Raw genomic sequence first — 12052 nt, forward strand, 5'->3', positions numbered from 1 at the left:
GTGTCTTTGCTTTTTCTGTTGGCAATTGAGTCCATTTCGAGTGACGGTGATCCCAACTGGGTCAGAACCGATCTGTGCTCCATACAGCAGCCAACGGCGGATTTTTCAGAAGCAGACTTCCAGGATTAACCCCCAAGCTTCCTTTGGGTCAGTGGTTCTCAACCTGTGGGCCGCGAGCCCTTTGGTGGTCGAAAGACCCTTTCACAGAGGTTGTCCAATTCATAACAGTAGCAAAATTAAAGTGATGAAGTAGCAATGAAAATAATCTTGTGGTTGGGGAACTGTATGAAAGAGTCGTGGCATGAGGAAGGTTGAGAACCGCTGCTTTGGGTGGATGTGAAGCTCCACCCTTTCCAACCTTAAGCAGCTGTGTGAGTTACCCACTTTCACCCGGGGACTAAATTTTGTGATGATGTAAGGTACTCCATTGCTTAAGTTGAGTTTCCCCCATCAGAGAGCAGGCTGGCTTTTGCATGAATCACTTGCCTGTGTAAGGGACTGCCCTATCCAATAGTAAACACTCCATTTCCCAATTCTGTGGAAAATCCAGGTATTTCTCAAGGGGCCATGACATATTTTTTTTGGTAAAGGAGCCACACAATTGGGCCTTTGGAAACCATTCAACAGATAAGCCATAAAATAGCTCCAGAGTCCATCCTGTCTACTAGATACCTTTAATCCTCCAGGCTGTAAATGCAGCAAAACCTACTGAGGAGTTTTAAAACCTAACCTTACAAGGTATTGTTCTTGGAATGTGGCACAATGTAGTGGCTAATTAGGCTTGAATTTGAACTTAAATCTGCCACTTCATAGATGCATGGCTTTGAGCAAGGTATGTAAAGAAGCCCCGCTCTCTTCATTGGCCATGAAAATGCATGTGGTATTCACAGTACCTCCTTCAGAGGTTTCATATGAGTATGGGACAAAGACTCAGTATATTACTAGGCATGAGTAGGTGCATTGTAAATGCTAGTTAATGTGATTTTTTTATCATGGAGAGAAGTTTAGGCTCATGCAAGAAATTCAAAGAGTGACGGAGAGTTTGGGGCAGTTGCCTGTGCAGTGTTAAGTATCATTTTCAGTGTCCAAAGAGTTGAAAGAGGCTGCCTGGTTAGCAAATAAGATTCCTATCATAGACTTACTTCATACATGAAGACGTCTCCATGCCACGTGATGGCAGAAATCCATGTGGCCTGCCCAGTACAATCCAGGAAAGGTCTGTGTGGGAGGGAAGGGAAATTAGAACACTCAACCAAACAGTGACCCAGATATCATATTGTGACCCAAGCCAGACCTTTGATTTTATCTACAGTCATAGAGGGGTAGAGCCCCAACACAGGAAATGTCACAAATTCTGAGCAGCTGTATGGTTACTCTGAAGTCATTTTTAAATGCTCTTTTGTTTGTGTACAACCTCCTGGTGTTAGTCTTTGAAATCTGTCTATGAAAGTACATTGTGTAGCAGTTTGGTAACCATGATTTAGGGAGAGCTGTTTCTTGGCCAGATTACTTGTGAAGATAATTTTGCTCCCAGGACTCTTACAGGACACTCAGGATTATAAATCAATGATTACAGAATTACCCTTAAAAAAAAAGTAGCTACAACCACTGAAGAAAATACCATACCAAGAATTCATTGACTGCTTAAGAAAAGAGCCACCCCTCGCTGGGCCAGCTCTGATGTCTTGACACATATGTGATGCCATCTGGTGAAATGTTTTAAAACTGCATGCTTGCTGCAGCACCTCCAGGCCTCTGTCTGTCCCAGACCAAGAGGACTTAGAAGACTTGAGTCATAGCCATGTAGAAACTGTGCTAAAGAATGCAGAAGCATACAGTCTCCGGGGAAGTCGTGCGGTCCACTCTTGTTTAAAAATAATGTTGTTGTTGTTGTTGTTGTTTAAAATGACTTCATTCTATCTTAACCAAGGAGTTCTTGGTGGTGTGGTGGTCATGCCTTGGGCCACTAACTACAAGGTCAGCAGTTTGAAACCACCAGCTAATCTGAGGGGGAAAGAATATTCACAATACAAGAGTATTGTGAAGAGTTCCAGTCTCAGAAACCCTCAGGGGCAGTTCTGCCCTGTTCTACAGGGTCGCAATGAGTCAGCATTAACTCAATGGTAGTGAATTTGGTTTTGGAGTTGTGTCTTAATCAACCCAGACAGATGGCCCTCCACACTCATGCAGAGAGTCCCCAAGGCTCGAGCGTGATCCAGTCTTCGCTGTGTCTTCAGCAGTTTGTAGGTAAGTCAAAGTAGGTGCATTCGGTTCTTACTTAGCCTCACTTTAGGGCATGACAAGGCTTGAGGCCATTTCAATGGTTCAAAGCTGCAGATGTTACAATCTGGTTGATTGTGGTACATAATTGGCCTTCAGTAGGGCTTGGTTCAACCATTTCAAAGTGGGGGCACATTTACGTAATATTGAAGGGCAAGCCAGAGTTGTCTCCATGTTGTACGTCCGTACCTGGGGAGATGCCTCTATTTGAACGCATTCATCGGCGCTGGACTTCACGTGATACGCTCAAAGGATGGATACTTGATCGATACGCGTCTCTTCTGAGGTGGCGTCAGGTGCTGATCACTAGCAGTGCCTATCCTAATTCTCCACCCAAAACACTTCCTGGGAAAGCAGTTGGGTGGGAGGCCATTGGAGAGTGGGAAACCACAAGCATTCTTATTCTCTTTGGGTAGCATTGCAATACGTGCACACCACGAGACAGCCGTCCATTCAGCACGCCATGGCGGGTGCTTGCTCTCACAGAGCTTTGAGAATCAATTTGGTGTTGATTGATTTTTTGTTTTGATTTGTGTGTGTGTGACATTGTGGGTTGGGAAATCATGTCAGTGGGTTGTGGGGGGCATTATTGGAAAAAACAAAGAAAAGAAATGGAGTCACACAGCAAATAATATGGACAAAGAACTTAAAAACGGCGGTTACCACCAGCTCCGTAGTAGGGTCAACAGACAGCAGTGGTAATGTGCTGTACTTTAAAGCGATGGGTATGGGCCCGGGAGAAAAGTCCCGTGGGCTGAGTTAGGGCAGGAAGGTTAGCTGGCAGAGGGATGTGCAAATTTGGGCAGCATTAACCAGGAGGAAAGGGTGCAACTTGCCTGCATAGAGAAATGCAGTGGAACCAGAGTGACTTTAGATACGGGATCCCAGCGCTGCACACCAATCATGGGAGCATTGTGGGGCGCAGGGCGAGGAAGAGTTTCACTGTCTTTCCCCTCCCTCCAACCCCTGGCTCTCCCTATTACCTCGATTAAAACCCGCTGCTCTGTTTATTGGCCCCCACTTCTTCAAGCAAAGACTCCTGCCTTTGCTTGATAATCCAGTCTCCCTTCTGGCAATAAAGTCACGTGACGCCGGGGAATTCATCCCGGGTTTCTGACTGACGCACCTTTCACGGCAGCAGCTCAGGAGGCAAACAAGTTCCAGCATGCGAATCGGGATGGCGAGAAGCCCCAGCACCTGCGTCAGCGGCGACCTGGGAGGAAGAAAAAGTCAACAATGAGATTAAATGATGTGGACCGGCAGGTGAGGGCCCAGGATTGATGCATCGCAAAGACACCGGTGCCTGGTGTTCAAAACAGGGTGTTGGATGGACATTAATTGAGAAGCCACAAAGTATCATCAAATGCCCCAGGGCCCTAGAACAGGGCATGCCAGTTCAGTTGTTTTGGCCGGTAGTGAATCTTCTCTGCCTCTATCTGTGAAATGGAGAGAAGTAACCCCAGAACATTGCCTTTCACTTAGTAGCTCAATACTTAACCCATAGAGCCACTAGGAATTCTTAAGCCTCCTATTGTTGTGAGAAGCCAGTGAGTCCGATCCGACCCATAGCGACCGATGCAGAACAGAATTGCTACATCGCCTGGTCCTATGCCATTCTTACACTTGTTCCTATGCTGTGGTCATTGCAGCCACTGTGTCAATCTATCTCCTTGAGGGCCTTTCTCGCTTTCCCGGCGGTCACTCTACTTTACCAAGCACGGTGCCCTTCTCCAGAGACTGGTCTCTCCTGATAACATGCCCCAAATCTGTGAGATGCAGTCTGGCCATCCTTGCCACTAAGGAGCACTCTGGTTCATAGGCAGAATTTTCTGTCATATGAAGAATTGTCTGTCCCAGGGGGACAGTTTATTTTTAGAGTTCAGCCCTTCTGTTCTGGAAGCTGCTGATTCTCAGAAAGAGCCTCGAAATCCTGGTGTCATTGGGCCCTTCCTGTTTCTGAGAAGCACATCAGCATTTCCTGGCTACGTTCACTGTGCAGGTTTGGGGGCTGAGTCTTCTTGACTCCCGAAGTCACCATGCTATCTGTACTGTTACTGAGCACTTTTTAAAGTGGCAGGCAGCCTAGGTATTTGACAGATGGGGTGAGTTTTCCTTTCTACTTAGCTGATGAGGAAGTTGAGATTATAGCAAGCAATTAGAAACACGTCAGGATCTGGATCAGCAGCCCCCAAATGGCGGAGCTGGGATTCGAGCCCAGGCAGTGTCATTCCAGAGTCCACCCTCACAAGAACCAGCTCTTCCATCTGTTCTGAATGAGAATTCAGGGCCGTCACCACCCAGCCTTAGCAAACGAGTGACCCTGATTGTGACGGATGCTGCCAAGAGAAAGTTGCAATCCCATCAAGTGACACTTTAATGAATGTCACCGTCTGTCGGGTTCCTTGTTAGGCATTTTGCATGAAACCTTTACAGCAGCTAAATGCAGAGAGGCACCTTTATCCCCAGGTGAGTCGTAGAGACCCAGCGAGGTTGAGGGAGGAGCCAACGATCACACGGCTGACTCTGGGTTGGAAGCCAGTTTTCAGGGTCTTCCGACTGTGGTTTACTGCTAAGGGACATTTCAGTAGAAAAGAAGGTGGGCAAGGCTCTACTCTTCTGGGGACAGGCCTTTCCCTGGAGCCTTCTAGGACGGTCAGAACACTTAGTTTGCACTTTCTAAGTGGGAATCTGACTTTCGGAGAACTTTTGGTCTCTAAAACTATCATGTTTCATACTTTTAATCGTTCGAATGCCTAGTATTAGTGATATCTGTCTGCTTCTTAAAAATTAGCCAAGCAGAGCAGTCAGTGAAAGAAATGGTTTGGAATATTTTCCTTAAGCAGCCAGCTAGATCCAGGGGATTTGTGCTGGACTGTTAACCTTGGATAGACTTGGTCTCTCCTACTGCTCTTTCAGGCTCATTCCTGGTCTGGGAGGCCACGGGGAGTTGGAAATTCAGGAAGAGGAGGAAAGACATTTTCAATCTGGGTGTCCTTGACCAACTAGCGATCATGAACCTACTGTCATCATCACAGCCCCCTGGAGGGCAGCCGCGGCAGTGAGTGGTTAGAGGCACAGAGAGTCTGTCTGTCTTTTTGCTGTGGAGCTGCTGGTGGGTTTGAATGGCGGACTTTGCAGTTAGCCACACACGCTGACCTAACAGTGCCACCAGCTTACAGAAAACAAAATTCTATGTAAACAATGTCAAGGATCTTCATGGATAGACACCAAACCGAACAGAAGGTGTCCTTTTGTCCTCTGGCCCAAGGAGTTCTTCCCAGAAGAAATGGCTGTTGCCAGTCCCTTGGGTTTGCTTTTAGAATTTTAAATAGGTTTAAAAATCAAACTCGATACTCGGCCGTTTGACCTCCCTCTAGATGCGATGTGACTGGGTACAAGTATATCTGAGTTGGTCCATGATAGAAATGGCTTCCCTGGTTTTTTGAAAATTGTGTTGGGGCGGGGGGATGGGGGGGTCCTTTTTCTTTTGCATGATTTGTAGTTTTGTCTATATATAAATATCATCTATCCTTACCATTTTAGTGTGATTTGGCTTTTGTTGTTTTCCATTTAGTCTCCCAGCTGTGGAGCACAGGAGGTATGAATGCATAATGATAACAACTGATACAGGGGGTCACAGGGAATGTGGGGGTGGGGGGTGGCTGAGGGCTGGCCAATCGGGAGGGAAAAGGTATCTTGGAGGGAAATAATGAAGGTGCGAGGGGGGAGGGAGCACTAGGATAGACTGTGACTGCACAACTCATTTAAAGGCCATTTCCATGATGCTCACCTTCCTGATATGATTCACTAAAGACAAATGGGTACATAAGTAAATGTGGTGAAGAAAGCTGATGGTGCCCGGCTATCAAAAGGCATGGTGTCTGGGGTCTTAAAGGCTTAAAGGTAAACAAGCGGCCATCTAGCTCAAAAGCAACAAAGCCCACATGGAAGAAGCACACCAGCCTGTGTGATCACGAGGTGTCAAAGGGATCAGGTATCAGGCATCAAAGAACAAAAAAATCAAATCATTGTGAATGAGGGGAGTGTAGATTGGGGACCCAAGACCCATCTATAAACAACTGGACATCCCCTTACAGAAGGGTTGTGGTGAGGAGATGAGTCAGTCAGGGTGCAATGTAGCAACGATGAAACAAACATACAATTTTCCCCTAATTCTTGAATGCTTCCTCCCACCTACTATCATGATCCCAATTCTACCTTACAAATCTGGTTAGACCAGAGGATATACACTGGTACAGATAGGAACTGGAAACACAGGGAATCCAGGGTGGATGATCCCTTCAGGGCCAGTGGTAAGAGTGGTGATACTGGGAGGGTGGAGGGAAGGTGGGGTGGAAAGGAGGAACCAATTACAAGGATCTACATATAACCTCCTCCCTGGGGGATGGACAACAGAAAAGTGGGTGCAGGAAGATGTGTGACAGTGTAAGATATGACAAAATAATAATTTAGAAAATATCAAGGATTCATGAGGGAGGGGTTACGTGGAGGGAGGGGGAAATGAGGTGCTAATACCAAGGGCTCAAGCAGAAAGGAAATGTTTTGAGAATGATGATGGCAACAAATGTACAAATGTGCTTGACACAATGGATGTATGTATGGATTATGATAAGAGTTGTATGAGCCCCTAATAAAATGTTAAAAAATTATATAAAGGCCATTTAACAAAGGGTGGGGGTGGGGTGGGGGAATGTTCTAAGATTGATGGGTGGTGATTGTACAATTCCCCTTGAAATGATTGAATGATTGAACTGTGCAATGGTATGATATGTAAATTATATGACAAGAAAACTGTTGAAAATAAAACAAAATAGTAAATATTGAATTTGCTTCATTCTATTTGCTTCATTTAGGAGAAAACTGCTTCACACAAATGTGAGAGTGCCCCTCGACAAGCTCAGAGAATGAACCGTCTCTTTCAAAATACCTTCTAGAACACCTCAGTTTGGTTGTGTGCTTTGTGTTATCTATCATTTGTCTACATCTATCTATCTATCTATCTATCTATCTATCTATCTATCTATCTATCTATCTATCTATCTATGCATCTATTTACCTACCTACCTTCTATCTATCTATCTATCATCAATCTTTTTACCTACTATCTGTCTGTCTATCTATCTATCTATGTATCTATCTAAAGTCCCTCCCCTTAGTTCACACTTTGGACTTACATGTTTATTTTTGTTACGGTAGGAATGGAGAGTAGCCACATTCTGTGTCTGGACTGGGCAGGCGGGAACAGGAAAGTCGGAGCACTTTTAGGGAGATCATATCTGAAACAGATGGAGGGAAAGGAGTTAAGACCTGTTCATGAGATTGGAAAACTTTGACCAGAATTTAACACCAGATAAACTCCAAATTATCCAACATGAAAAAGAAAATGAGTCAAATTTGAATCCAAGATGGATACACTGTTTAAATCAGGAGTAGTGATTGCTAGGAGATGACTTTTTTAATGCATTTTGCCTACCAGGATATTAAACTTCCTTTTTAAAAATTATATTTTCAAGGATGTTTAGCAAGCATACAGCCTTGGAAGATGGAGAGAGTGACCCCTTCTAGGACAAGGGGTGGGTTTGTTTCATGTCCTGGCTTTATCAAAAGCATGCCTTCATCTGGAGCTCAAGGCAGGCAGGCTTACTGCCCGTGATAAAGATCCGAGGTCCCTAAACTCTATTTATTTCGTGTGATGCAACCTTTTGCATGTGCAGACCTCACTGGCTCTCTTCACATCTTCCTGTGGCACCAGGGCGCACAGAACTGGCACAAGGCTGGCACTCTGGTCACTGCTACATAAAGTCCTTTGTTTCTGCCCTAGGGGTCTCATGGGTCTTCCAACACCCTTGAAGCTACACCATGCTAAATTCTTGGCTTGCAAGTAAGGTAAACTGTTAGACCCTGCATAGATCTGAGCAGTGGTGTATAGAACAACAATAACACAACTTGATGATTTAGTGGTCATTAAAATGACCTATTTCCCAGCCAGGCAAACAACCCAAGTGACAGGAAGTTCCCAGTGAGATAAGGTAGATAAAACACGCAAGTAATAAGCTTATACTCTCCAGGAGTTAGTGGCATCTGAAAAATGGAGAGAAACTAGAACATTTATTCAAAGGTCAGGCCATTGGGTTGTCATGCTGTGAAGCAGCTATGGCTGAGGCCCACCTGACAGGGTGGGAATGTTGAGAGTCCCCAGACCAAGAGGTGCATCTTGAGTTCTCGTTCACAACCAAGCTTAGGCTATACTCATGGGCATTTCTTGTCTCCTCATTTTTCTAACATATACGTCATCCCTGACCTAGGGTACTGTTCTATCCCAATGACCTCAGGATAAGTCAGTTCTGATTATAACATGAATACCTTTTTTTCAGTTTTTGTATTATTTTCTTTTAATATAAGTATCTTTATAAATATGATATTTATTTGTCATTGGGGATTGGAAATATATATTTGTACACACATAAATTATGCACGTAAAAGTTAGACCTTGAATAAGGAAGACCAAAGAAAAATCAATGCATTTGAACTGTGGTGGTGGCCAAGAATATTGAAAGTCCCACGGACTGCCAAAAGAACCAATAAGTATATCTTGGGAGAAATACAACCAGAGTGCTCCTTACGGGCAAGGATGGTGAGACTTTGTCTAACGATTTTTGGATGTGTTGTCAGGAGAGACCATTGCCTGGAACAGGACATCCTGTTTGGTCAAGTGGAGGAGCAGTGAAAAAGAGGAAGACCGTCAACAAGATGGTATGACACAGTGGCTGCCTTCGATGGGCTCAACTTAAAAACAGTTTTGCGGCTGGCACAGGGCTAGGCAGTGCTTCATTCTGTCATACATGCAGCCCCTGTGAGTCAGAACCAACTCAACAGCACACAGTAACAGTAACATATAGCTGTCATAAATTGTTACTTCGATGATGAAGACAAGTTCAGTGACATTGGCATTTCGTCAGTGGTAGAAATAGCTCCATTTTGGAAGAGTCTGGATGCTCTGGAATATGCCTGGGAATGGAGGTTGTGTTTCTAGTCCTTTTATCATATTTTTCTGGCCATATCTTCCTGTTTTCCAAATCTGCCTAAAAGGGATCGTACTTGACTTTAGCAAAGAGATCAGTACTTGGAAAAATAAAGATGCTTTCAAGCAATCAAAGTCCTTGATTTTGTTTAGAAAACTAGATCCATATGACAGCGTTTTGAAGAGTAAATCATGAAATCGAACATCTCTGCATCAACAGCTGAGAATAACAGCAAACTTCATGCTGTGTTATTACAGTTTGCATCACTAATGGCGATGTGTATATCTAGCCATCAAGTGATTTTTCATAACTCAAATGTGCTATAAGTCGGGGACTACCTATATTAATCCTAAACCCCTCATACATTCACAAGTACGAGGGGTTTAAGATTTACACGTCACTTGGGGAGACACAAAAGAACCCATAACAACACTGTTCCTCTTTCAGGGGCTCGAGCACTAAACTAATGCCTCGTTGAGTTTGATGGAGGGGATCTGATAGGGAAAAGTATCAACTTCGGAGCAAAAGCAATCAGATTGAACACAGGCTCAAGCTCAACCCCATATCAGCTGGGTAACTGAAGGCAGATTACGTAGTCTCTCTGAGCCTCAGCGTCATCATCGGTAATGTGTGAATAACAAAGGAGCCTAGGCTTGTTGAGAGGAATCTACTTACATACCCACTGGATGCACAGGTGGATTTTCTAATCCTGACTTCAGTTGCTGTAACAAAGGTTACGGGGGCAGGGTCTGACTTCTGATGTTACAGAGGGAAAGAAGAATCAGACTCCACATCAGCTCAAGACCGATTCCTAAGAGGCAGGGGCCAGACAGGTCGCCACACCCTCATTCCTCCTTTTACAATTCTACTTCTTGCCTTTGTTCAACTAGTCATTACAATGACCACATAAAATGCACACACCATATTTATGATTAGGGATTTTATTAGGGACATTAACAGGTTATAAATCAGGATCAGGTATTCTCAGGATACAATTCTTCCAATCAACCTGATTCACAGACATTTCGCTGAAAGACTCCTTGACTTCTGTCCTGCCTGGGCAATGCGACCAAGCTCTTCAAGGACTGCGATAAATGCTGAAAGGGCACCACGCCGCTCAGGTCTACAGCTGTGAGTCTGCAAACCTTGTTCTTGTATTAAATGCCTGGAGACATTGCCTGAAGGCACTCAATTTTACTTGCTCCATGGCTAGGGAGTCTAACGCTTATCTCTTGGTTCTGCTGCCCCTCTGCCACTCCTCTATGGGCTCTCTGTGCCACAGCTTTCCAGCCCTGGATCGAGGAGGATCGATGTGCAGGCCTTTCTGACTCCACCGGATGCCCTCCACTCCTGGCTCCTTCTATTTTGGGGGGATAGGGGAAGAATGTCCTATGTTTGCATTTGTATTATTTATTTTTTGTTTGTATTAATTGGGATCAATCCATATATCAAATCCAATCCTGCTAGCAGAACCACACATCTGCCATCACCTTTGGTTCCCAAACACTCCCTATATTAGTGGTTCTCAACCTGTGGGTCACAACCCCTTCGGGGGTCGAATGACCTTTTCACAGGGGTCTCCCAATTCATAAAAATCACAAAATGACAGTTATGAAGTAGCAATGAAAATCATATTATGGTTGGGGGTCACCACCACATGAGGAAGCTCGAGAACCACTGGTCTACGTGGACCTTCTTTCTTGATGGTAGCAGGTGCTCTCTCAGTTCTAGCTCCATGGATCAGCAGATCTAAGTTCCCAATTAAGTGCCTGGAGGCATCCCACTCCAAAAGTGAGACTCCTGCCTGGAGACTCTCAGCTGTACTGGCTCTGCAGGCCTCAAGGCACAGTGCTCATACCTCTTAACAAGCACTCACAACCGAATCATCTATCACACTTCCTCTCAACTTCTGCTACAAAGATCCATCACCTAATCTGCATGATCCCACCTGGTGGGAGTGACAAAGCCTAGGGTGAGAAAAGGAAGCCACTGCCATAGGGTTGGGAGATTGGCAGGATGCTCCCCCACCTTCTGCTCCGACACTGTCAGCAGCAGCAGCGACTCCTGACTTGTTCAGGGAGCATCCTCCAGTTCAGAGTTGTCAAGATGAGGACCTTATTCCTTCTCCAGAGATCAAATGCCGCTTCTTCCTTTCGACGCTGTCCCTCGTGCCTGGCTGGAGCGCAGTCTAGGGCTCTTTGCCACGCAGCCCTTCTACTAGGTCAACAGCTCTGCTGCTCCACAAAGTCATCTTGCCTCTGGATTGACCTTCACCACAGACTTCCACAGGGGCTCTCCTGACCTTCTGAACCCTGCTCTGTCCTAAGAGGTTCTGGTTCCCCATGTCACAGGTCGCGTTCAGGCTCAAGAGCTTTCCTTTCCGCCCTCCTCCTTGGGTGTGTTTGTGGTGTTCACTGGCTGTGCCTGACTTTACACGTCAGCCTTACACGGTGCCTCTGAGATCAGTCTGGTCTTGTTTGCTTGTTACTGCATCTTCCCACAGTGGCAATCTCTGGATGTACGAAGTGCCAGCTGGGCAAACAGCTCGGGGTAGAAATCAACTCACCTGTCTACTCTTGGGAGTTCTGTGTATCTATGTTTTTCATATCACGTTGGATACAAGGACCTTGACTTCTGGGGCTGGCCTGACTACGATAGCACGTTGCTGGTTAAAGAAGTGCCTGTGTTCCTCAGAACCACTGCTGAGTCACCGCTGTCCCCAGCAGGCT

The sequence above is a fragment of the Tenrec ecaudatus genome, chromosome 5, assembly GCF_050624435.1.
Source record: "Tenrec ecaudatus isolate mTenEca1 chromosome 5, mTenEca1.hap1, whole genome shotgun sequence".
Lineage (NCBI taxonomy): Eukaryota > Metazoa > Chordata > Mammalia > Afrosoricida > Tenrecidae > Tenrec > Tenrec ecaudatus.